The 25984-nt window shown below is 45.6% G+C and overlaps 1 long non-coding RNA gene across 2 annotated transcripts in view; it reads right to left on the minus strand.

The window, feature by feature from the left end:
• The window catches only part of LOC147013320 (uncharacterized), a 99189-nt gene that overhangs the window by 67759 nt on the left and 5446 nt on the right, over window positions 1-25984 (minus strand). The window contains exons 3-4 of one of the 2 annotated variants that reach the window (XR_015051265.1): window positions 24922-25052; window positions 24511-24784 (exon numbers count right to left, since the gene is read on the minus strand). This is a non-coding gene — a long non-coding RNA (uncharacterized LOC147013320). Of the gene's footprint in view, window positions 1-24510; window positions 24815-24921; window positions 25053-25984 lie in introns of both variants that reach the window. The other variant, XR_015051264.1, reaches the window with a different exon arrangement.

Here is a 25984-nt window from a genome sequence, read left to right on the forward strand (position 1 = left end):
AGAGTTTGGAGTGCAAGGCAGGATGCCAGTGTATCAAAGGCATGAAATACAGTGCCTTCAGAAAGTATTCACACCACTCGACTTTTGTCACATTTTGTTGTGTTACAGCCTGAATTTAAAATGGAATAAATTTTCATTTTTTGTCACTGATCTACACAAACTATCCCATAATGACAAAGTCAAAAAACATGTTTTGAGAAATTTTTACAAATGACTTAAAAATGAAAAGCTGAAATATCTTGAGTCAATAAGTATTCAACCCCTTTGCTATGACGCTCCAAATTGAGCGAAGGTGCATCCAATTTCCTTTGATCATTCTTGAGATGTCTCGACAACTTGATTGGAGTCCAACTTTGGCCAATTCAATTGATTGGACATGATTTATAAACAAATACACCTTTCTATATCAGGTCCCATAGTTGATAGGGCATGTGCAGAAACTCAACCATGAAGTCCAAGGAACTGTCCATAGTATGCCAATATGGAATTGTGAAGAGGCATAGATCGGGGGAAGGGTACAAAACAATTTCTAGAGTGTTGAAAGCGTTACGTCTGGTGGAAGCCTCGCACAGCTCATCACCCATCAAACACCATCCCTACTGTGAAGCATGGTAGTGGTAGCATCTTGCTATGTGGATGCTTTTCAGCAGCAGGGACTGGGGTAATTGTAAGGATCGAGGGAACAATGGAAGAACTTCCTCTGGAAGAAGTCTTTTCTTTCAAGCTTCTAGGTCTCACTATCTGCCATGACCTTTCCTGGGAAAGTCACATTTCCAACCTCGCCTCAAAAGCCAGTCGCCGACTGGGAATCCTCCGTCGTGCTAAGTCCTTCCTCGGCCCTCTTGAGCTCCTGACCACTTACAAAGCTTTTGTCCGTAGCCTGATGGAGTACTGCTCTCCCCTCTGGGCTGGTGCTCCTTGCCTCCCACCTTTCTCGGCTTCACGCTGTCGAAACCAGGGCATTTAAGATCATCGGCATCTCCCGAAATGAAGCTGAGTCTTTGGGCTTCTCACTCAATCACCGCAGGTTGGTCGGTGGTCTTTCTGTCTTCTACCGACTCCTCTCCAGCCTTGCCCCTCCTGCTCTCTCTGCGATTTGTCCCCACCACATTTCCACAGGGCGCTCAAGGTCCGCCAACAAACCCCTTCTGGTAAAACTACCAAAATCACGAATCACTGCTCATCTTCACTCTTTCATTCCTCTTTTTTCCCACCTTTGGAATAAACTTCCTCACTCTATTCTTTCCCATTCTTCCCTCCAGGCTTTCAAAACAGCTGTTCACCACCACCTCTTATCTTCCCCCATCCAAATCCTCGATCTTTTCTACCCCCGATAATCCACCCAAGCCCACTTCCTTCATTTCTCCTGCTTTCCTTCCTGAAAGTCCCTGAAATGTCCATCTTCTCTTCGCCATGTTCCCCGTCCCATCCCCATCCCTCTCCCTGCCACAGTTCACCTAATGTGTCTGTTCCCCACTGTTTTGTCCCTTCCACTCCCGTCCCTCTTGTCTCATGCCTCCTTGCTGTGAGTTGTGTGTTAGCTCTCATACGAGCCTCGACCAAGGTATACAAAAAAAACAAAAAAAAAACAATTAATCGAGCCAACTAAATACAGGCAAATCCTTGAGGAAAACCTGCTTCAGAGTGCAAAAGACCTAAGACTGCGGTGAGGATTTACGTTCCAACAGGACAATGACCCCAGACATATAGCCAAAGCAACACTGGAATGGCTTCAGAACAAGATTGTGAAAGCCCTTGAGTGGCCCAGCCAAAGTTCAGACTTGAATCCCATTGAAAATCTGTGGAAAGACTTGAAGATTGCTGTTCACTGATACTCCCCATCCAACTTGATAGAGAGTGAGCAAATCTGCAAGGAAGAATGGGAGAAAATCCCCAAATCCAGATGTTCAAAGCTGATACAGACATACCCACGAAGACTCGAAGTTGTAAAATCACTGCCAAAGGCACTTCCACAAAGTATTGAAGCAGGGGATTGAATACTTATTCATGCAAGACATTTCAGCTTTTCATATTTAATTAATTTGTGAAAATGAAAGTGGACAGAGGTTATGTTTTCACCCCTGTCTGTTTGGCTTTCTGTTTGTGAACAGGATATCTCAAAGCATTGTTGATGGATTCAGATGAAATTTGATGGACAACTTGGGTGTGTGACAAAGACAAATTTATTTGATTTTGGTGAAGAACTGGATCTGGATCTAGATGCCATAATGATGGATCTGGATGCCATAAACATTATGGGATCCAGATCCAAATCCAGTTCTTCACCAAAATCAAATTGATTTGTCTTTGTTGCACACCCAAATTCCGTCCGAATCTGTCCACAACGCTTTGAGATATCCTGTTCACAAACAGAAAGACAAACAGACAGGAGTGAAAACATAACCTCCATCCACCTTCACTTTCACAAATGAATTAAATATGAAAAGTTGAAATGTCTTGCATAAATAAGTATTCAACCCCCTGCATCAAAACTTTGTGATTATTCACCATTGAGAGATAGGGCAAAAAACTACATAGAGCACGATATCTCAAAACGTGTGGATGGATTGTGACAAAACTTGGTGGATGAATTGCGTAGGTGACAAGAACAAGCCGATTAGATTTGGGTTCAGGTCCGGATACAGATCCGACCTATTAATGGGATACAAAACGTAAACTGTTCAGCCTGGTGGAGGTGTGCGTTCAACCGAGTGACATTCTTGTTCTTGAAGTACTGTTCCCACATTCATTCGAAGTGCTTTTTGTCACGAGGGATGTGCAGAACACCTGATTGCAAATTTCCTTGTCACATAATTTCCTCATCCAATATAATCATTCAGCATATGCAATCCATGTATCCTTCGGTTTTTTTTTTTAAGAGGTGACACAAGGCATTCTGCGCAAATTTGAAAGTCTTTCTGAGCCACCAGCATGTGGGTCATCCAAAAAAAACACACCGATTCGATCCTTGAACAATCCATTACAATGCTAGTTCGATCAGAAAATGAACGGAATCAAATCATTGGATACTTTCAAGCGGGGTCTTCCATTTACCATATTGCCAGTATCTTTAACATGAGGAGAGGAACTGATTATGACCTCAGCCAAGGATATGTCAAGAAGTGGATATCCCAGGATAACGACTACCGCTCAGGACTGATACATTCGCACAACTCATCTATGCAATCGGTTTCAAACTGCGAGGAGTACTGCAAACACACTCTGAGGACCTCGCGGGATCGGTTGTCCACACAGTCTGAAGGCATCTCTGTGATGCAGGGTTCCGTGCTCATCGTTCTGTTCAGCATCCAAGATTTGCACCGTGACACATCTAAGCATGCTTGCAGTGGTCAAATCATCATGGCCGATGGACACGGGCCAAAGGGCAAGTGTTATCTTCAGTGACGAGTCCAGGTTTCTCTCCGATAGGCATGATGGCCTAGCACAGGTCTACAGAAGACTCAATGAGCGATATGCCCCAGTTTGTGGCCAGGAAGTCAAGTTTTGGACATGGAAGTGTCATGATGAGGAATGGTATTGCTGAAACATTTTGCACCAACTTCCTCCATATCCATGGAAACCAGACGGCAAATTGATACCTTCATGTGATCTTGTAGTGTTGTCTACCCTTCAGCAACATGGTTCAGGAAATGCTTTATCTGCTCACAGGGCCATTCAAACAAGGAACATTCTTGTCTATGTGAACATTAATGTCATGACACCTTGGCCTGTCATTTCACCAGACTTAAATCCAATGGAACGTCTCTGGGATATCATTGATCATCACGATCAAATTTTACGAAGACAGCCAAAGACCCTCAGTGACTTGGAACAGGAGCTGATTCGGGCATGGAATGCCATTCCCGAGGCCCAGATTTGAGTGCTCCATCCGGTCAATGTGATAATGGTGCAATGCAGTGATTTCTTCCAGATGTGGACATACCAAGTATTGAGATTGTTACTTCCACGTTGAAACCATATGTGAGAAACATTTGTCACAATGGAGCATTACGTGATTAGGTCACAGTGAAATGGACATATAATTATTCAGTATTTATCTGGCAAAGATTTACACCTCATATGTGTCCCATGATGTCACATAAATAAATAAATCACACCAACAACAATCACCTTTGTTTTTTTTTATGGCAGAGAATGTATGTTACTCATGCCACATCAGCTTTTGCTGCTGGGCTCCCGAGCAACAGGAGTGCCTGTTACACATCATCCTGTTTTGGTACCCACTACCAGTTAATAAGAACATTAGGGCGCTGCCAGAACGATATCCATAAACAATGAATGGGCAACCTGGCTCATTGCAGTCTGTGAAAAACACAGAACTGCCCACTGCTGAATGAGATGTCACCTGCTACACAATTAAGGGCAGCATCAGTCAGCCGATGTGGCTATCGAAGCCTTTTTGGGTGGGGTTGTCCAGCCCAGTGGCAGAATTCTAGGGAAGGTAATATCACATGACAAGTGTAGAAAAACCAAAGTCCATGTTAATGAAGGTTACTCCATGTGGGAGATTTCAGCCTGACTTCATGGTTCAACAGGAGCTGTACGCAAAACTCTGAAGAGGATGTGCAAAACTGGTACTATTGACAATAGAAGCAGTTGAGGAAGAAAGTCCAAACTCTCCAAAATTGATGTGAATGACTTCATGGTGTGTTCTCTATGTGACAAATGACAATCCGGTGGAGATCTGGTGAATGACATTGCTGAAAATACAGGTTTTAACATTAAAGAGCAGTGGGATACACCGCGAAAAGGACATGTCGTGAAAATGGACATGTCGCTGTCCGAAAACCTTCACTGAGGAGAGTCAACCAAACAAAAAGGCAGACATTGGCAGCTGAAATGAAATGATGCACCAATAAAACCTGGACAAAGGTGTTCTTTACAAATGAGTCCACGTTGAAACTGTTTGGCAATAATCAACAGCAGTTTGTTTGAAGAGGGACTGAGAGGTGGTATAACAGCTGATGTACAACAGCTACAGTGAAGCACGGGGTGGATCAACACATCTTTGGGGTTACATCTCAGCCAAGTCTGTCAGAAATTTACAAATATATATATATATATATATATATATATATATATATATATATATATATATATATATATATATATATATATATATCAAACTGACTGACTGCCGACAGGCAAAGTTAGGTTCTAATCCATCATGCCAATCCCTCAGTGAGGCATCTCATTGGGAAGGGATTCATCTTCCAACAAACCAAAGACCCCAAACGTACAGCCAATGACAAGAAAAACCGAGCTGTCAGGTGATAATCGGTTTCTGGATGCGAAGAAAGGGCAAACTGCAGTCGAAAACTGCAGATGAATTGCAAAAAGTGCTCTAGGATGTTTTTGGGATATACAAAGTTGAGGATCATGGAAGAGCTAAAATACAGAAATAATACAGTGGAAAGGATGGGAGGGAGGGGAAGGGGGACACACCAACAGCAGGGTAGAGGGACACAACAGAGGGACACTTAGAGGAAGAATAGCCGAGAAGAGCGAGCACAAGGTTAAGGGGGGGGGGGTAGGACACAGAGGGGAGACAAGCTAAAAGCAATATCAAACACAAGAAAAACATGAAAGGAAAACCAGAGAAGAATTACTAATTGAACAAAAAAATAGGACTGCGTGTCCTGAAGCTCGCCTGGATCAGGAGCAAATCACTTAAACCACTCGCAGACCTCCTTAGACCCTGACTTTTTTTTTCTTTTTACTGCTGTGAACAAACTTTAGTACATCATGTATGATGAAGGTTGTGGTCAAGTTTCATCGATATCAAGTGTGTAGTTTCAGAGAAGAGAGCAAATACCTATTTTGTAGGTGGGGGGTCAAAACCCCACGTAAATAAATAAATTGCATAAACAATAATCGCGTTTTTGATGTTGTTTTTTGATGCGGTCAATACACCTTCGTTAGGCATTGAATATGAAGCTCGTGGCCAAGTTCAATCAAAATTATGTTTGGTTCAAGCAATAATGACTGAAGTGTCTATGGACTGACTGACTCACTCACTCACTCGCTCGCTCACCAACCGACACTGCTCGATCGCATAAGCTCACGCAACTAAAGTCCAGGTGAGCTAAAATGAAAAGGTGGATGGAGAGAGAGGGGAGAAAAACACTAACGTGGAAAGAAGGGGGTGGGCTTTCAGTGGGTCAATGGGGTTACAAAAAGAGTATGAATGGGGGATGACTTGAAGAGGTGGTGAACAGTGATCTTGAAGTACTGGATGGAAGAATGAGTTTGAAGAGACTGAGGAAGTTGGTTCCACAAGTGTAAGAAAAGAGGAACAAATGAGTGGAGGTGAGCAGTGAGCCTGGAGTTTGGGAGGTTCTCCAGAAGTGGGTTACACCCTGCACAAACATAGGTGGGCAAAGCAAGGAAATGGCAGAGGGTGCAAGACCACAAAGGAGATGGAGGAAGACAGAGAGGCCACCGAACTGTCTGTAACGTGAAACAGATATACCCAGATATTCAGCTTCATCGTGGGAGATTCCAATGGTTTTGAGGGCCTTGGTCTCCATGATTGTCAAGATGTGTAAGATGTAAGGCAGGGGTGCCAGCTCAAATGGGAGAGCAGTACTCCATCGAACTGTGGATGAAGGCATTTAAACTGATAAAGGTTTGCACTTACCAATAAAAGGCTTGGCACGACTGAGGATGCCGAGTTGAAGGCTGGCTTGAGATGTATCGGAGTATAAAACCAGGTAGTCATGCACTGCATAAAGCAAATGTCTCACATCAAATAGTAATGCACTGCACACCACATTCATTTTCTTGATTTCGTAAATGTCCTGTAATAATGCATTATTTATATATTATATGCACCTCAATTGCAATTACTGAACTCATTATTTGTGTACATCTCTCACACACACACACACACACACACACACACACACACACACACACACACACACACACACACACACACACACACACACACACACACACACACACACACACACACACACACACACACACACACACACACACACTTCATTAATTGTGCAGTCTCGAGGCTGTTCCTAAAATACAATGTAATATAATTTTAAGGATTGCTGTAAATGATGTTAATTTCACAACATCCTGTATTCAACTTCATTGAAATTGTAAACCTCAAAACATAGTTCCCGAATGTAAAGTGAGAACCTTAACCTGTAAGCAAGTGAATGGTTCCCGACCGCACGGATCATCAGCTGGGCACCGTTCTTCCTTGAGGTTTTGATCCTTTCAGCCCAGAACCTCTCCAAATAGCGGATCCACAACCTCGGTCGTGGATCCACATCAGTAGATTACCTACATCAGTAGATCTACAACCTCAGTTGCATCAAGGCAGTCAGTCAACCCATCAATGCAACATCACTTATCAAACTCTACTTGCCAGAGGATTTAATGTGCAGGGTGTTCCAAAAAGACCTGGACAACTTTGGTTGTTTATATATTTATTACCACAAATGAAACAACAATACCCTTTGTTTTGTATGATACTGAAAATCATGAAATTTTCTTTATTTTCAGGTCTGATGGTTTAATGTAAAAGAAAATGGTGACTCCACAGGAGAAAGCTCAGTGCATTGAATGTTCATCATTCAGGTTCAGCGACGAGATCCGACACACGAGTGCAGCGTAATTTACGGACAAGGTATGGAAGGAATCCGCCATCGCAGAATAGTAGCAGAGAGTATTACAAGAGGTTTAAGGAGACTAGAAGTTGTCAGAAACAGAAAAGTACTGGTCAACCAAGCATAGGTGCAGCAGATGTTGAATGAGTGTGTGTACCATTTCAACAAAGTCCCAGAGAACTGGGACTACCAACCACCACTGCACTCAGGATTTAGCATAAAAGACTGAAGCTTGATGAAGGTGCAGATTATGCAGGAACTCAAACCAAATGACGGACGTAAATGCAAGAGGTTTGTCTTGGAAATGCTCAGTCGCACAGAGGATGACAAAGACTACCTGAAAAGGTCATGTTCACTGACAAAGCTTGCTTTCATGTATCAGGGAAGGTCAGGTCAGGTATGGGAGCATGCGCCAGAGCAGCGCGTCGCTGCGTCAACTTTCCGCTGGTACTCCAGGGGCCTCCATCTGGCCATCCCCCAGGCAGATTTATGGCCCATCCCCATCTCCTTGAGATGCCGATCAACCTGCTGCAACCACGAGGCACGTTGTCGGCGAATTGGCCTCCTCCACTCATGAGACTCCATCGCTGAGAGAATCTGGTGAGCAGGATCAGCATCAGGAAAATGAGCCACATGTCCATACAGCCGCAGCTGACACTCACAGACATGCAGGTAACAAATCTCATTTAAGTCTCTCTCAGCAACCGCTCGTTGGACACAAAGTCCGACCAGCGATAGCCAAGGATTCTCCGAAGAGACCTGGTACCAAAGGAATTAAGTCTCCGTCTCAGATCCTTGGTCAAAGTCCAAGTTTCACATCCATAGAGCAAGACTGAAAAGCACCAAGGACCTGAAGACTCAGACTTTCGTCCTCCCGCACAGGTACCGGCAGTGCCACACCCCATTATCCAGTGAATCCATGACTCCCCAGGCCCGACCCAGACGTCTATTGACCTCTGGCTCACAACCAGCAGAGACATTAATATCACTGCCAAGGTAAGTGAATCTCTCCATGACCTCAACATCCTCACCACAAACAGGCACAGACAGGACAGCAGCATCCAAGATGTCATTGAAAGCCTGGATCTTAGTTTTGACCCAAGAAACCCGTAATCCCAACGGATCTGACGCCTCATTCAGCACCTCGAGTGCCCCCAAAAGGATATCTAAAGTCTCCGCAAAGATGACTGCATCATCTGCGAAATCAAGGTCAGAGATCTTGACATTCCCAAACGATGCACCACATCTTGATCTCTCTGACATCCTCATGAGAATCCAGTCCATACAAGTGCTGAAAAGTGTGGGGGTCAGCACACATCCCTGACAAACTCCAGTAACAACTGGAAATAAGCCAGAGATGGAACCACCACATCTCACAGCACTCACAGTACCAGAGTAGAGTTCAGACATCAGATCGATCAGTTTTGGTGGCACCCCACGAAGACCAAGAATCCTCCAGAGGGCATCCCGATTCACTGAATCAATCGCTTTACAGAGATCAACATGGGCTGCAAGCAGCCCCTGCCAAAACTCTCGTCTGCATTTGGTGAGGACCCGAAGAGTAAGGATATGGTTGATCGTTTACCTCTTTGGTGTAAAGCCTGACTGCTCTGAACGCTGGTATTCAAGCAGATGGTGGCGAACCCCAACATGAATTATCCGAATTATCCAACACACACACACACACACACACACACACACACACACACACACACACACACACACACACACACACACACACACACACACACACACACACACACACACACACACACACACACACACACACACACACACACACACACACACACACACACACACACTACAATTCAACAAAACTATGCTTGCAATCTTTGTTACACAGCTCAGTGTACGTTGTATGTGATGCAGCACGAAGACTGAAGCTGAGAAACTGAAATGAGTCGAGCTTTCACAGCACGTGACGCGGCATCAGCGGCGGACTTGTGACGTCTCTGACATAATTCATACGTCATGGCAAATGTGAATGCAGTCTGTGACGTGTCCGGCACACGTCGCGATGGCCTCGAATAGGACAGTGTGTGACGTGTTCCTGGGACCTCGATGACCGCCTTTATACAGCGGGAGGTCCCTGCTCGTTCGCCATGAATATTTGATGTTCGGTGCGCTAAGGGACACCAAGAGGAAAAACGGTGGGAAAAGCAATATTCCTCGGTCACATGAGCAATCAAAGTTTCTGTTCATGTGACATGGCTTCATATTGCAGGGTAGGTTATCACTCCAGCGTTGCTCACCGGTGTGTGGAGGCTGGTAAGAGGAGGATTTGAGGTTAAAGACAGGTGGGAGGTGTGGAGCATGAATAAGAGGGACCAGGGTGGGGGTGATTGACAGTCTTTAACGGCCGCGACCCGTTCTTTCGCTGTGCCTTCTGCTCATCCCCAAGAACCCCGAGAGAGTCCCCTGGGGGCAAGCCACGTGCCGTGCGCTCGAATATTCAGTGCACGGCATGGGGTGGGAGGTAGAACAGTGAGGTTGGCTGGGCGGGTTAGGAATTAGAGGGGAGAGGGGGTCGGGACTGCAAAAAGACCCAATTGCTCCAACTCCTGGGGGGGGGCGTGGGGGGGGGAGTGGTATCACAGTATGGGCTCCGGCAGAGCGACACGGGTGTGGGGCATGTACTGTGCGGTTTGGGGACCCGTTATGCTCCGCCCTGTCGTATTGAAGGGGTGGGGGCGAAGGTGGGGCAATGCGAGTCGATCTACCGAGACGGCTGACGCTGCTCAGACACGAACAAAGCGCGCAGGAGCGAAACGAAGATAATTAGCGGGACGAACCGAATTAATTCAGCCGTCCAAGGCGAGATCCGTTAATGCCATCATTCGGATCCTGAGATTTCATAAGCATTGCGGGCTGAACGGGCTACCAGGCCCATTGAACATGATACAAATCGATGATACGTGTTCCACATCCATGAATCATATATGAACGTAAGTTATTAAGTCGAGGATCATGATTCACCGACCCAAAAAAGTACTCGTCCACAACTGTCTGCATAATTTCCTCGACATTGCTTCCCAATGTGGGCCGAAGCTGCGACATCCAATCTCACGGCTGTGGACGTGGTGAGATCTGCAGCCTTCACCACCACGAAGGTATCATCAGGAATATGTTTGCTCCTTTCCCTGCACACTACCTAACATTGGTGCTGACCTTCCAGCTGACTGCAAATTGCCAACTGCTGCAAATTCTCTGCAGGTGCTTCGTCCCTGAATTCTGTGGTCAATGGATCTGTCTGGTGACCGCCTATTCCCCCAAATTCTACCGATTATTAAATCTCGGCCTGCTTGGCTCATGATGGTTTTCCTTGTTCAAACCCCAGATACCGTGCTTTGTCCATCACAATTTCGGCACCGGTACATTCTCAAGTCCTTACATCTACCAACATGACAATGTACATGGCCATACCACTGCGTTTGTTAGGAATTGGTTCGGGGAACATAATCATTGAAAGTCTGCATCGATTGAGCACAGATTTCCAACTTGAACACAATCAAACCGCTTTGGGATCTCTTTGAACCCCACGGGAGGACAAGTCAACAGAGCATCATCCACACCTAAACTGGCTATACTCGATCCGACGGAGGTATAGTGGAATATCACACCTGATGTCCTATATCAACTGACATTTAGGACAAAGTCACCAACAGGTCGGTGGTCTCTCTGATCTTCTACCGGCTCCTTTCTGGTCTTCTACCGCCTCCTTTCTGGTCTTCTACCGCCTCCTTTCTGGTCTTCTATCGCCTCCTTTCTGGTCTTCTACCGGCTCCTTTCTGGTCTTCTACCAACTCCTTTCTGGTCTTCTTCAGCCTCCTTTCTGGTCTTCTACCGCCTCCTTTCTGGTCTTCTATCGCCTCCTTTCTGGTCTTCTACCGGCTCCTTTCTGGTCTTCTACCGGCTCCTTTCTGGTCTTCTACCGCCTCCTTTCTGGTCTTCTATCGCCTCCTTTCTGGTCTTCTACCGGCTCCTTTCTGGTCTTCTACCGGCTCCTTTCTGGTCTTCTACCAACTCCTTTCTGGTCTTCTTCAGCATCCTTTCTGGTCTTCTACCGCCTCCTTTCTGGTCTTCTATCACCTCCTTTCTGGTCTTCTACCGGCTCCTTTCTGGTCTTCTACCGGCTCCTTTCTGGTCTTCTACCGGCTCCTTTCTGGTCTTCTACCACCTCCTTTCTCGTCTTGCACCCTCTGCTCTTTCCATGCTTTGCCTCCCCCCCTCAAGGTTCCTGCAGGTCTCACACGGTCCACCATCAACCCCCTTTGGGGGAAACTACGTAAATCCAGGATCACTGCTCACCCCCACTCAGTCACTCCTCTTTTTTCCCGTCTGTGGAATCAACTTCCACATTCTCTTCCATTTTATCCTTCTCTTCAGGTCTTCAAGTCAGCTGTTCACCACCATCTGAGATAATACCCAATCCAAAACCATGATCTTTTCTACCCTCGTTAACCCCCACCCCCCTCTGAGCCCACCTTCTTCCAAATTCCCAGATTTTCCTTCCTGAGAGTTTCCTTCTGTATCAATCTTGTCCATCCCATGCATCCTCTCCCAACTCCCATTCCTCTCCACACCCATTGCTTGTCTGTCTCTCTCTCTCCATTGTCCTTCAACTAAGTTGTTGGTGTTTTCCCTTTCTCTCTACTTTTGCTTTTGCTCTGTTGTGTCCTCATCCATTCTGTGTTCTTGCTCTTCCATGAACCTGGACTCTGTATTTTTTTTTAAAAGTCTTTGAGACAGTGACATCCGAGATACATCGGTTCTAATAATGTGTGTGTGTGTGTGTGTGTGTGTGTGTGTGTGTGTGTGTGTGTGTGTGTGTGTGTGTGTGTGTGTGTGTGTGTGTGTATGTGTGTGTGTGTGGTCGTATGGCCGCTTAGCTGCCGGGGTAGCTATCATTTATTGAGGCGCGACTATGTCGCTGATGCAGTGCTCCTCTACCAGTACACACACTGGAACTGGTACTCATTTCGCCAACCGAGGAAGGATGACAGGCTGAGTCAACCCCCTGGTGTATTAATTCAGCGGCCGACGGGGCTTGAACTCAGGACCCTAGGATCCCAAGCTGCCACCCTAACCACTGAGCCAACACCAGGCTTAGTGTGTGTGTGTGTGTGTGTGTGTGTGTGTGTGTGTGTGTGTGTGTATGTGTGTGTGTGTGTGTGTGTGTGTGTGTGTGTGTGTGTGTGTGTGTGTATGTGCGCGCGTGCGTGCCATTGATTGTTATCTCCATAATTTGGGTTTCATAAGGTGGAACGGAGCCCTTCCAGGACTTGTAGTATCCACCTTCATTTGGGTGAAGGATCGTGATTCATGGCCTGAGTTGTGAAGTTGTGTTGGTCTCAGAGTTTTACCCCGGGGGCTCTTATCAGGATCGTCACTGAGCCCCAGATAGCCTCCAACTGTAGTTCATTTTGTGGTAATGTTCCCAGGGATGATTTATAGGATATTTGTGAGGTTCTTCTTTCTCATTCTCATTGGTCCACTTATCACTGGTGCAATTTCGGCACCCTTCAGCTTCCAGGATCTTTTCACTTAATTCTTGAGGTCTTGATATTTGGTCATTTTCTTGATTTCTGCATTATTTAGACAAAAATCACTGGGTACTAAAACCTCAATTAGGAATGCCTACTTTTCCTTTTTGTATCTGAATACTATGCACAGTCACAATGCTTTGTTTTCTATGTTCACACTGGATGGGATCATCAGTTCGTACATGATTATGTCCTTGTTTTCAACGATTGCTTTTGGTTCATGTTTCCATGAGTTTTGTGGAACTGGGATATTGAAATTTCTGCAGATGTCCCAGTGGATTACTCAACATACCCTGTTGTGCCTTTGTGTGTGCAGCTGTTCTGACATGAGTTTTTCACATCCCGATAGACGGTGACTCGTACTTTCTGTTTCTATCTTGCAGAACCTACAACTGTCCGATTGGCTCAGTCCTGACATTTTTTAAAAAGCCATTCATGTTGTGTCCTTTGTCTTGGCATTTATAATAATATGTTCTCTGTCCCAATTGAGCTGACCTCTTCTTAGCCATTTCAGTGATCCTTTGTCTATCTCCAATCTGTCCAACTCTGTTTTTATATACCCCTGCTCTTTTGTCTTTCTTCCAGTTGTCACTTCATTCCTGTTGGTATTTCGTCTTCTGTTTTTCTTTTGTCAATTTTGCAATCATTGGGGCTGTACTTGTTGCTGTTTCGGTTTAGTGCATGACACCTTCTTTTTGTACCTGTTTTGGAAATTTTTTTGAAATGTCAGATCTTTTCTGTTTTTTTATTTTTGTGTTCATGCTTATGTACAAATTGTACTTGGTAGTCTGTTGAACTTTTCACGTACTCTGCTAATCCTTCAGTCGTCGCTCTGTGCACTTGATTGAGTTCCATTAGGCCACGACCTCCTTCTTTCCTCGGAAGGTACATTCTCGGGATGCATTGATTTTTGTCGAACATTTTGTGGATAGTGAGGAATTTCCTTGGTTTGATACCTAGTCTTTTTTATTTCCACTTGTGGGCAGTTTACGATTCCACAGCTGCATTGGAACACTGATACTGCCATTTGGTTTATGGCTTTGATTTTGTTCCTTGGGGAGAGGTATGTTTTCAGGATCAGCTTCGTTCTATGCAGGTATTCTTTGGTAATTGTTTTGCGCATTTTTGAGACATATTTGGTGGCCCTCTTCAATGCCAAGGTATTTGTAAGATGGCTTGGTTTGTTGTCTAGCTCCTGTATTGTTGCAATTCGGTCGATTTTTATGGTCCTTTTTTGTTTGTCTACCTTAACCTTGTACGAATGTGCACTTGGCACGTCACTTATCTCGGCCAAATTCCATTTGGATGTCGTCATAGTACCGTTACACTAATTTCAGTTGTCAATTTTTCGTCATTCGGTGCAAAGACTTTTAAATTAAAGTTTTAACTGTGTCTGTGTGTGTGTGTGTGTGTGTGTGTGTGTGTGTGTGTGTGTGTGTGTGTGTGTGTGTGTGTGTGTATGTGTGTCTCTTCTCTTACTCCAAAACCATGCAACTCAGTGGCCCCAAACTTTGCTTGGATGTGGCCAAATGAATGAAAATTGGATGTTTTGGTTCATTAAAACACCCCTTTTGAAAATAATTAACGACCTTATTTCATTATTTCCTTTATCAAGGTGCATCTTTGGTCACCTCGTTCTCCCTCGCTGGGGTCTTAATTCACCATTTTGTTCAGCCTGCTCAATAATGCCTTGACTTGGAACAGGCCGCAATGGTTTATTAACAATAAAGCGCTCAAAATGTTTTTCTTCACTTTCCTCACTCACATCATCGTAAGCCTGATCTACATACCTGCGAATTGCTGCATACATCATTTTTGTAAGTGCTATAGTTTTTAAATTAGGAGCTTGGTGCGACTTCATGCATTATACGATACGATTTTCCACCATCGTGTCATGTGGATTAAACAATTGTTAAAATCTGGAGTGAAATCTGAAAATGTGAAGAAATTGGTGATGTATAGGTTTTTTTTGCTTGTTTGTGCCATCACAAATCAGCTTGCTATCGCTTGCCAAGCCAGTCATTTCTTATCAACCATTTCATTGGAGTGCTTAATTGAATGCTTCAGCCACTTGCCAAGCACCCTAGAGTCGATAGCGGAACAGTTTGGGTCCCGATCGGGATGTACAGTCGGCAGTTGCTGCAAGGTAGAGGTAAGGAGACAGCACACACAGATGTGGTACATATGGGTAGATTTGGATCTGTAAAGGGACGTGTATATGCCTGCATGCTTCGTTACAGGCGCATGTTTATATGCATACCTGCATGCTTGTGCACTTGGCAAAGTTTCATCCCATATCTTATGATGGATGGTGGAGGTTTTAACTTTTAACCTCAGTAGCGTATGAGAAATCACATTTTCCTTTGTCCTCATAACTGTATCTAAAGCAAGTAGATATTTTATATGAATTGGGTATGCTTTAGAAAGTTTATGTGGTGTCTTTGTGCGTTTCAGAGCAAAATATATTTAATAACACCCGATTTCTGAGCCGTTTGCTGCATGAACACGTTTTCTAAATTACAGAGCTAAATTTTTCCGCCGACACACGATGATTGGCAACTGTTTATAAAGAATAATGTTAATGCAAATCTCCTTGTAACGTCGATAATGCAACGTTATTTTTTAAAATTGCGACTCAAGATTTTTGGGTTATATACAGTGCGCACTGTAGTCAGGTCAGGTTAGATCTGTTGTCAGGTCAGGTTAGATCTGTGTCAGGATAACAGGTTGTCAGGTCAGGTTAGATCTGTGACCTGCTACAGGTACCATGTAAACCTGTACTAACCTGTCGGGTTGTCGGCGACTAAACCGTCTCCCCCACCAGGTTTTCTGGTGAGGAGGGTGTTTGGATATGGACACCCAACAGGATTAAAAACAAAACCTGTCAAAGGGCGGAGGAGCTCCTTGTGAGCCAACGGCCATCCATATCTAGTGCCCAACTGTGTCTGCGGACGTCCTCCTGCAGTTGGGTTACTTCTTATTAGGAGGTTGGTGACAGGATTTGCACTCCGGCCACCGTTAAACCCTTCATTCCACAAAACACAAAAACGCAAAAAAATCTGAAAACCCACTCCGTGGGAGTACCTCCTGTGCAGCTTCCCTTCGCAGGGCAGCTCACCAGATGACGGGATTGGGGCAAAGCCTTCGGGACCCCCAATCTTTGATGATAGGAGGGAAACCACGGGGTAACATCCCTGGGTCAGATTGCGGGAGAGTGTGTCGGAGTGGTGCTGAGGTGTCGTCCACCAGACGTCGGTCTCCTTGGGTTAACCTGAGGCGGTCCCTTCGGGTGAGTGCCTGGAATGTCCTATCCCGAAGAGAGGATGATCACCTGTCTCTGTTATCATCTGAGCTCAAGCGTGAGGACATCGGGATTGCAGATCTCTCTGAGGTTCGGAGACCGGATTGCGGCGAGATAAGGGTGGGTGGTGACACCTACGATTGGTCTGGTCGCTCTGATGGTTACCATACCCAAGGAGTTGCTGTAGCTGTGTCCAATTAGCTGACTCCAATGATAATTGAGGTAACACCGGTCAACGAGCGTATTATGAGATTAAGGATTCGTCACTCCTTAGGTGTCATTTCCCTGGTCTCTGTTTATGCTCCGACTGAGGCGAGTGATATCACCGTGAAGGATGCCTTCTATGCCACACTCGAGTCTGTGGTTGATCAGTGCCCCAGACGAGATACACTTCTAGTCTTGGGGGATTTCAATGCATCGACTGGAACTGATAGGGATGGTTATGAGGTGTGTGTTGGTCCCCATGGGTCAGGAACTATGAACCAGAATAGCACTAAGTTCCTTGACTTTGCAAGAAGTCATGGACTGAGGATGGCTGGTTCATGGTTTCAGCGCCCACAAGCTCATCGCTGCACTTGGTATTCCAACGCTGGCGGTGTGGCAAAGGAGATTGACCATGTCCTCATTGACGGTCGTTGGAGGATGATCCAGAACTGCAGGGTCTACCGGAGTGCTCAGTTCCTCAATACTGACCACAGGCTTGTTGTAGCAACTCTAAAGGTGCACCTTAAATCCTGGAGAATGGTACCATCCCAGCCTAGGCTGGATGTTGGCAAGCTCAGGGATGAGAGAGTAGCTAAGGAGTTTGCGAACAGGCTGACTGGACACTTGGGGGGTCTGGGTGCTTTGGAGGGTCCTGAAGAGTTGTGGAGCACCTTCAAGACCACTGTCCTTGATGTTGCCGGTGGATGTCTTGGAACTCACCGCAGGGCAAAGAAGAATTTTGTCTCTCAAGGGACACTGGATACCATTGACCAGAGTCGCAGGGCCAGGCTGAATGGCAGAGCTGAGCTGTTCAGGGAGCTGAGGCGTAAAACTGTACGTGCACTGAGGGTGGACAAGGAGGCCTATGTGCGAGGAATCTGTGAGGGGGTAGAGCATCACCTGTGGACAGGTGATTCTCGTCCCGCTTACAGGGGAATTCGCGCATTGTGTTCATCCAAGCCCATCCCTCGGAGCACTGCAGTTAGAGCAGAGAGTGGTAGGCTCTTGACAGAGGAGTCTGAAGTAAAGGCCCGCTGGGCCGGTTACTTTGAGCGGTTGTACCAGGCTGATCCCCCAGCTGTGGAGTTGGACGTCAAGGGTGTTATAATCCCTGTTGCCGACCCTCGAATCAACTGTGGTCCACCTTCGCTTGTGGAAACACAGGCTGCGGTGAACCGGTTGAAATGGGGCAAAGATCCAGGGATCTGTGGCATCCATGCTGAACTTCTCAAGGCTCGTGGAAATGCTGCACTCGTGTCGTTGCATGCAGTTTTGTGCTCTGCCTGGAACACAGGCATCATCCCAACTGATTGGAAGAGGGGCCTTGTTGTTCCTCTCTGGAAAGGGAAGGGTGATCGCCAAGACTGCAACAACTACCGAGGGGTGACGCTGCTCTCAGTGCCGGGCAAGGTCTTTGCTCGGATAATTCTTGATAGGGTTCGCCACCATCTGCTTGAGCACCAGCGTCCAGAGCAATCAGGCTTTACACCAAAGAGGTCAACGATTGACCGTATCCTTGCTCTTCGTGTCCTCACCGAACGCAGACGAGAGTTTCGGCAGGGGCTGCTTGCAGCCTATGTTGATCTCTGTAAAGCGTTCAATTCAGTGAATCGGGATGTCCTCTCGAGGATTCTTGATCTTCGTGAGGTGCCACCAAAACTGATCGATCTGATGTCTGAACTCTACTCTGGTACTGAGAGTGCTGTGAAGTGTGGTGGTACCATCTCTGACTTATTTTCAGTTATTACTGGAGTTCGTCAGGGGTGTGTACTGGCCCCCACACTTTTCAGCACTTGTATGGACTGGATTTTAGGGAGGATGTCGGAGAGATCAAGCTGCGGTGCATCGTTTGGGAATGTCAAGATCTCGGTCGGACCTTGATTTTGCAGATGATGCAGTCATCTTTGCGAAGACTTTAGATATCCTTTTGGGGGCCCTCGAGGTGCTGAATGAGGAGTTGGAGCCGCTGGGATTACGGGTTTCTTGGGTCAAAACTAAGATCCAGGCTTTTGGTGACATCTTGGATGCTGCTGTCTTGTCTGTGTGTTTGTGGTGAGGATGTTGAGGTCGTGGAGAGATTCACTTACCTTGGCAGTGATATTCATGTCTCTGCTGGCTGTGAGTCGGAGGTCAATAGACGTCTGGGTCGGGCCTGGGGAGTCATGGATTCACTACATTATGGGGTGTGGCACTGCGGGTACCTGTGCGGGAGGACGAAAGTCCGAGTCTTCAGGTCCTTGGTACTTCCAGTCTTGCTCTATGGATGCGAGACTTGGACTCTGACCAAGGATCTGAGATGGAGACTTAATTCCTTTGGTACCAGGTCTCTTCGGAGAATCCTTGGCTATCGATGGTCGGATTTTGTGTCCAACGAGCGGTTGCTGAGAGAGACTCGGATGAGATTTGTTACCTGCATAGTACGTGAGCATCAGTTGCGGCTGTATGGACATGTAGCTCGTTTTCCTGACACTGATCCTGCTCACCAGATTCTCTCAGCGAGGGAGTCTCATGAGTGGAGGAGGCCAGTGGGCCGACCACATTCCTCGTGGTTGCAGCAGGTTGACCATCATCTCAAGGAGATGGGGATAGGCCTGGCATCTGCCTGGGGGATGGCCAGACGGAGGCCCCTGGAGTACCGGCGGAAAGTGGACGCAGCGACGAGCTGTTCTGGCACATGCTCCCATACCTGACCTGACTGTAGTCGGTAATCACACTGACTCCAACCTGCCAATACCTGAAAAATTGCCGATATCTGCCAAGCGTGTGTGTGTGTGTGTGTGTGTGTGTGTGTGTGTTGTTCATAAAGCATAACATATTCTCTCTGCTTACTCTCCTAACTCTTCTATCTCTATCTCTATCTCTATCTCTATCTCTATCTCTATCTCTATCTCTATCTCTATCTCTATCTCTATCTCTATCTCTCTCTCTCTCTCTCTCTCTCTCTCTCTCTCTCTCTCTCTCTCTCTCTCTCTCTCTCTCTCTCTCTCTCTCTCTCTCTCTCTCTCTCTCTCTCATCCTTGCTCTACCACCTCCCAATACAGTGTAGCTCTCTCCTCCCACACCTCTCTCACTCTCACCTCCCCTCTCTGTCTGTCTGTTTCTGTCTCTGGACATTTCCAGACGTTGGTTATGTCTGGACGGTGTTTGTCTCCAGACGGGAGTTTGTCTCTGGACGTGTCCAGGCAGGGTTTGTCCCCGGACGTGTCCGGGCAGTGTTTATGCCCGGACGGGAGTTTATCTCTGGACAATGTTTGGAGAATGCTCGTCGAAAATGGATTTGAGACATTATTTTGTTTCCCTGTTCACTGTCATTCTATGCAGAATAATTTTGATGAGACAGTATGAATCATAATTAACGTTCCACCACATGTCTACCTTCCCTTCCTCTCACCTCATATTGTCTTCCCTTCCCCCTCTCTCCCCTTCCCTCCTCTCTCCTTTCCCCTCCACCTCTTCAATCTCCCCACTCTCTCTCTCTCCCTCTTCCCACCTCTTTTTCTCCCTCCCCCCTTTCGTATTACCATCAACAAAGCGACGGTGGTATTTGCTAATATAATGAAAAAAAAAACTGGAGAGGGAGCACTCGGTAGAGTGCAAAACCTCCGCCGCCAATACTGGTAGGTCACTGAAGTGAACCTGATATCCTATTCATTCAATTTGACGTCAACAGTGCTCACAGAGTTATAGTTTGCAACTTTCCCTTTTACTTTTAACTTTTACATACTCATTTCATTCGTCATAACTCGATTCCTTGAGACAGAAATTGATTTTACTTGGGTATATCCACCTGAAGTTCCAAAATCAGCCGCAATTATAATTCTGGCATGTTTTTTTGTTGGAAATCACTTATAACATGTAGAAATGCAAAAAAAAAAAATTGAAATTTTGTTGAAAAAAAAGTTGCAAAATTTTGTTTTTCTCTAACAATTTTTTTTTTAGGGGGGGGGTTGGAAATCACTTAAAACATGTAGAAATGCAAAAACAAAAATTCAAATATTTTTTCAAAATGGCCGCCATAGCGGCCATATTGGACTTTGTACCAAGTCCAAAATCTAATGGCATGATCCTTGGACCATACCCAATCCCCCCACCAAGTTTCGTCGAAATCCGTCAAGGAGTTTTTCCGTAATACTGTTCACAAACAAACAAACAAGCCGGTAGGCGACGAGGGATTCGCTAGGATCGAAGCGCTGGATACTATGCTTTTCATTCTGACAGATCCACCGACGAAGATTCATTGCCAAGATGTATTGGTTCACATACAATTGTTCCTCTGTCTGGCAAGATTTTTCCTATTGCGTATTTTGCCAACTGGCACTCCTCATAAAAAATGACGTTAAATAGACACCCTATTTTTGAAGGACTACCATTTGAAAAATAATCGGTTTGCTGGTTTGTGCTGTGGAGCCTCGCGTTGCAGACGCGCGCGCGCACGCACGCACGCACGCACACACGGAAAACCTGATAAACTTCTCTCAATGCTCTTGTTTGACCACACCTCCTGAGCTACACAATATTTTTCATAAGCCACGCCCTCTTCAATAAGCCACGCCCACTTTCCTACGCCACGCCCACTTTCCTACGCCACTCCCACTTTCCTACGCCACTCCCACTTTTCATCAACCACGTCCACTTTCCCTAAGCTCCGCCCACTTTCCTAAGCCCCTCATAAAAAATGACGGTGAATAGACACCCGATTTTTGAAGGACTACCATTTGAAAATAAACCCTCAATCAAAAATCGGCTCGAGTAAAATTTTCTAAATATCTCGAAGTGTTTAATTCCGAAGTCTCGTTTCTCTACATTCAAAACTGAAGGACAAGTATTGAAAATACTGTATGCGGTTTTTCGGCCGATGCACAGCAACGGGTGGTTGCTGGGCAACGAAATTCAAACGCGCACATTCCCAGTATATATTCCACATGTTGGCAAAGTTTCATCGAAATCGGTTCGCTGGTTCGTGCTGTGGAGCCTCGCGTTGCAGACACACATACACACAGACAGACAGACGGAAAACCCGACAATAAGGGATATCTAGCATATATAGCGAATCCAACAAACAGACAGGGGTGAAAACAGTAACCTCCGTCCATCTCCGATGGCGAAGGTTAAAAAGGTTTCTTGATGAACACAAGTGCACCATTTATGTCAGACCGCAAACTTCTTTTTCAGTCCACATTAAATTTATTTGTCTTCTTCGATACTGTGTTGTCTTCCGTTAAATTGTGAATGGAATTTAAAACTGTTATTTTCTCCACATCTTTGTATCGAACTGGAGAATCCCTGAACTCCCATGGAGGACCAGGTGCTTTTGGAGTTTCTTCAATAAATGAAAAGAATGACATGAGGATGAAAAAAAAACATACCAATCAACGTATGTCCATAAGTGCAGTTTCATTCTGAAGCCCATGTTATCTGTTCGAATTTATGCCACATATCTCTTGTAAAATAGATGTATTTATCTTTGGGTTGGAAAGGTCGAACTTGCTGCAGCATAACAACAGATAATGGCTGTCAATACCACGTTCGTGCCAGGAATGCATTCTTCACATTGACTGCATTTGTTGGTATTACTCAGTGTCAAGATTTTCAACATCTCCTTCATCCTTCAATGTGTCATTGCCATCTGTGATCATTCAGTTTAGCTTCCGGATTGATTCCTTACTTTGTTTGGTAACTTCATCGCAATTAAGTTCAATATCACACAACATTCTCCTGCATTGCAGAATGATGCATTCCTTCCATTCCACCCTTGTGATTGGATAGGTAATTAATCTTTCAGCCATTATATTTTCGATGCTTATCAATGTGAGGTGTTTTTCAAAGGACTCCTGCACACCACCAAACCATATTCAGTGGTGTAAAGGCTATAGCGTCTGCTCTGAGTCTGGGAGGTTAGCGGTTCAAACCTCAGCTGAATCATACCAAAGACTTAAAAATCATATGTGCTGTTTCTGTGCTTGACACTCAAAACATTAAAGGGATACAGCATGGATAAACAACCATAGCACAGGCTTAATGGGCCTAATGGCCTCCTCCTGTGTCAAAATTCCTTGCAAAGAAAATCTTAATATCGCCACAAAATGATGTGCATATGTAAGACATCATTCCTTATCTGTCTGCCAAGTTTGAACGATATTGGAAAATACATGTCCGAGAAATGGTTGAGGATGTTTGATGCCAGGTTTTTGTTTTACAACTAAAATGGCCGCCAGTCGGCCATCTTTGATCTGGTCTCGAAAAAACAATGATCTGCTTATGCAAGCCATCGTTCTTTATCTGTGTGCCAAGTTTGAATAACACCAGTTAATGCATGTCTGAGAAGTGGTTGAGGACATGTTCAACATGGAATATTTTACAACTAAAATGGCTGCCAGTCAGTCATCTTGGATCTTATCTCAAAAAAAAAAATGATCTCCATATGTAAGCCATCATTCATCATCTGTGTGCCAAGTTTGAACGACATTGATAATTGCATGTCCAAGAAATGTTGAGGACGTGTTCAATGCCAGGTTGTCTATTTTTTTTACAACCAAAATGGCCACCAATCAGCCATCTTGGATCTGATGTCGAATAAAAATGACATACCTATGTATATCATGTATTGTCTTTGAGCCAATTACGAATCAAATCGGACCATGCATGTCCGAGAAATGGTTGCAGACGCACACTTGCACGGACATGAAAATCCGAGACCAAATCCATTAGCCAAATCTGTTTCAGACCAAGTTCAACGGGGGCTAATAACACATCAAGCAAAGTTGCATGTTCTATTTTTTTTGTATACCTTGTCGAGGCTCGTATGAGAGCTAACACACAACGCACAGCAAGGGGGGCATGAGACAATAGGGGCGGGAGTGGGAAGGACAAAACAGTGGGGAACAGAGACATTAGGAGATCTGTGGAAGGGAGAGGGATAGGGCGGGAACACGGGGTATACAATATGGACATTACAGGGACTTTCAGGAAGGAAAGCAGGGAATTTGAAGGAGGTGGGTTTCGGGTGGATTAACGGGGGTAGAAAAGATTGAGGATTAAGAAGAAGACGAAGAAGGATCGGGACTCATGGGTATGCAGGGAGAAAGGTAGTTTTTTTGTTTGTTTTGGATTTAAGACAAGAAACAGTGTTTAGTTGAGAGGGATGGGGGACGTTGGGAAAGTGGGGAAAATAGGAATTGAAGGTAATAGGGAGAGAATACAAATAAAAACAATCATATACCATGAGGGGAAGGATGGGTAGGCCTCAAGAAACCCGGTAAGACAAGGTCGACGAAAACTCACAAAATAGCACGATTTTTGAAACAAAACCGAACTAGTAACACACAGTAATATGTCCATGAGAAAATAAACAGTTAAAATGGGACATATAACGACGGGAAACTTCACTTTGAGAAAGTCAGCAGAGAGCCCTGAGAGACCCTGCCATCGCTTCAAACCCAGAACCGGAAGTCAAGCAATTCTATGTATGTGTTCTATCGAATTCTCTGTATGTATTGTCACATCAGACGGGTATATTAACACAGACCGTCTGCGCCGGATGGTCTAAGACCTCTGCAGATGCCAAAATGATCTTTTAATTTACTGTGTTCTTAATAATTATGTTCCCTAAGGATCAAAAAAGCAAAGGCCAAACTGACGGTGTTTGCATGCGAAAGGCAAAAAGTGGGCAAACGTGATAAATGCAAAAGGTGTTCGCATGCAAAAGTGGGAAAAGGCTTTTTGTAATTAAAATGTTTATTTACAAATGATTTTGACATGGGGATCACGAGACAGGTCAGGTCAGTGTTACCTGCATAGTCTGTGAGCATCAGCTGCGGCGCATGACATCTGGCTCGTTTTCCTGACGCTGATCCTGCTCACCAGATTCTCTCAGAGAGGGAGCCTCATGAATGGCGGAAGCTCATGGGCCGACCACGTTCCTCGTGGTTGCAGCAGGTTGATCAGCATTTCAAGGAGACCGGGATGGGCCGGGCATCTGCCTGGGGAGTGGCCAGACGGAGGCCCCTGGAGTACCGGCAGAAAGTGGACGCAGCGACACGCTGCTCTGGCGCATGCTCCCATACCTGATCATGAGACAACAGTATTGGACGGATCTGGAACATGAAGCCAAACAAATAGGGAAGGTAAACCATGAAAAACTGAACTTGAAAATGAGAAGTAATAAATTAATACCCCCTAGTGGTGCAAAAATACCACTCACATTACAAAGGGGAACAGAAAGGCACAAGTCAGTCTCTGGGTCCACGACAATCGTGGCTTGAGCAGGCTTGTCATGCAGCATGGAAGGTAGTGATGTCAGTCGATGCAGCATCATCATCTTTGCAAAAGCTCCTTCACGTTTGGGCGATGAAACAGAGAAAGAGAAGGCATGCAAGTGCGTTACAGTTTTTATTACTTCTCAGACCAACCACGACTGGCCTCCATTGGCTACTCCACAAGACGGAGGCGGCGATCAACCACAGCGCCCACTGCACCCCTATCAATAACCTTTCCGCAGTATATAAGGCTGCTCATCCCATGGTCCTTTGGAAAGTTTCCACAGAATTACCATGCCACTTCCACAGCATCCACTATGTCCTGAAAAGCACATTTATAATGCGACTCCGTTGCCTTTGTGGCCCCAAGTCCTCCACCTGGCCTTGTCTGTTACCAGGAGGTTTTACAGGAGGCTTACTCTACACTACTTCAAGGTTTCCACTCACTGCTTGCTTGGCGCATATTTTACAATATGATTTAACTCTGTGAAATATCTTACACAAGAGTAAATCTAACCTACTCGTACACAAGGATAAAGCTAAAGTCTTAATACGATCTCTCGATGGAGCCCCCTCCCTGTTCCACGGAACAGTATGTTTGCATGATTGCAAGCAAATATGCAGGTGTACTCCACATGCATAGAAAATAAATATAAGCTTCTTATATTTGATGACCAGCAAATACACCCTGTCACTTCGCTGAAGGGGATATTATAGGGTGAGGAGGAAATGGGGGGGGGGGAGGGCTTGAGGAGCGAGGAGGTCAGCAAAGCATGGTTGGGGAAGTAAAGGCAGCATGAGGGGAGGGAAAGGAAAGGCTACTTGAGGGGAGGAGAGGGGAAGGAAAGGCTGCATGAGGGGAGGGCAAGGGAAGGCAGCATGAGGAGAGGGCAAGGGAAGGCAGCATGAGGAGAGGGCAAGGGAAGGCAGTGTGAGGAGAGGGCAAGGGAAGGCAACATGAGGGGAGGGCAAGGTAAGGCAGTGTGAGGGGAGGGCAAGATAAAGCAG

This window comes from Eptatretus burgeri, chromosome 14 (genome assembly GCF_056783735.1).
Source record: "Eptatretus burgeri isolate ZD-2024b chromosome 14, Ebu_testis_v1, whole genome shotgun sequence".
Lineage (NCBI taxonomy): Eukaryota > Metazoa > Chordata > Myxini > Myxiniformes > Myxinidae > Eptatretus > Eptatretus burgeri.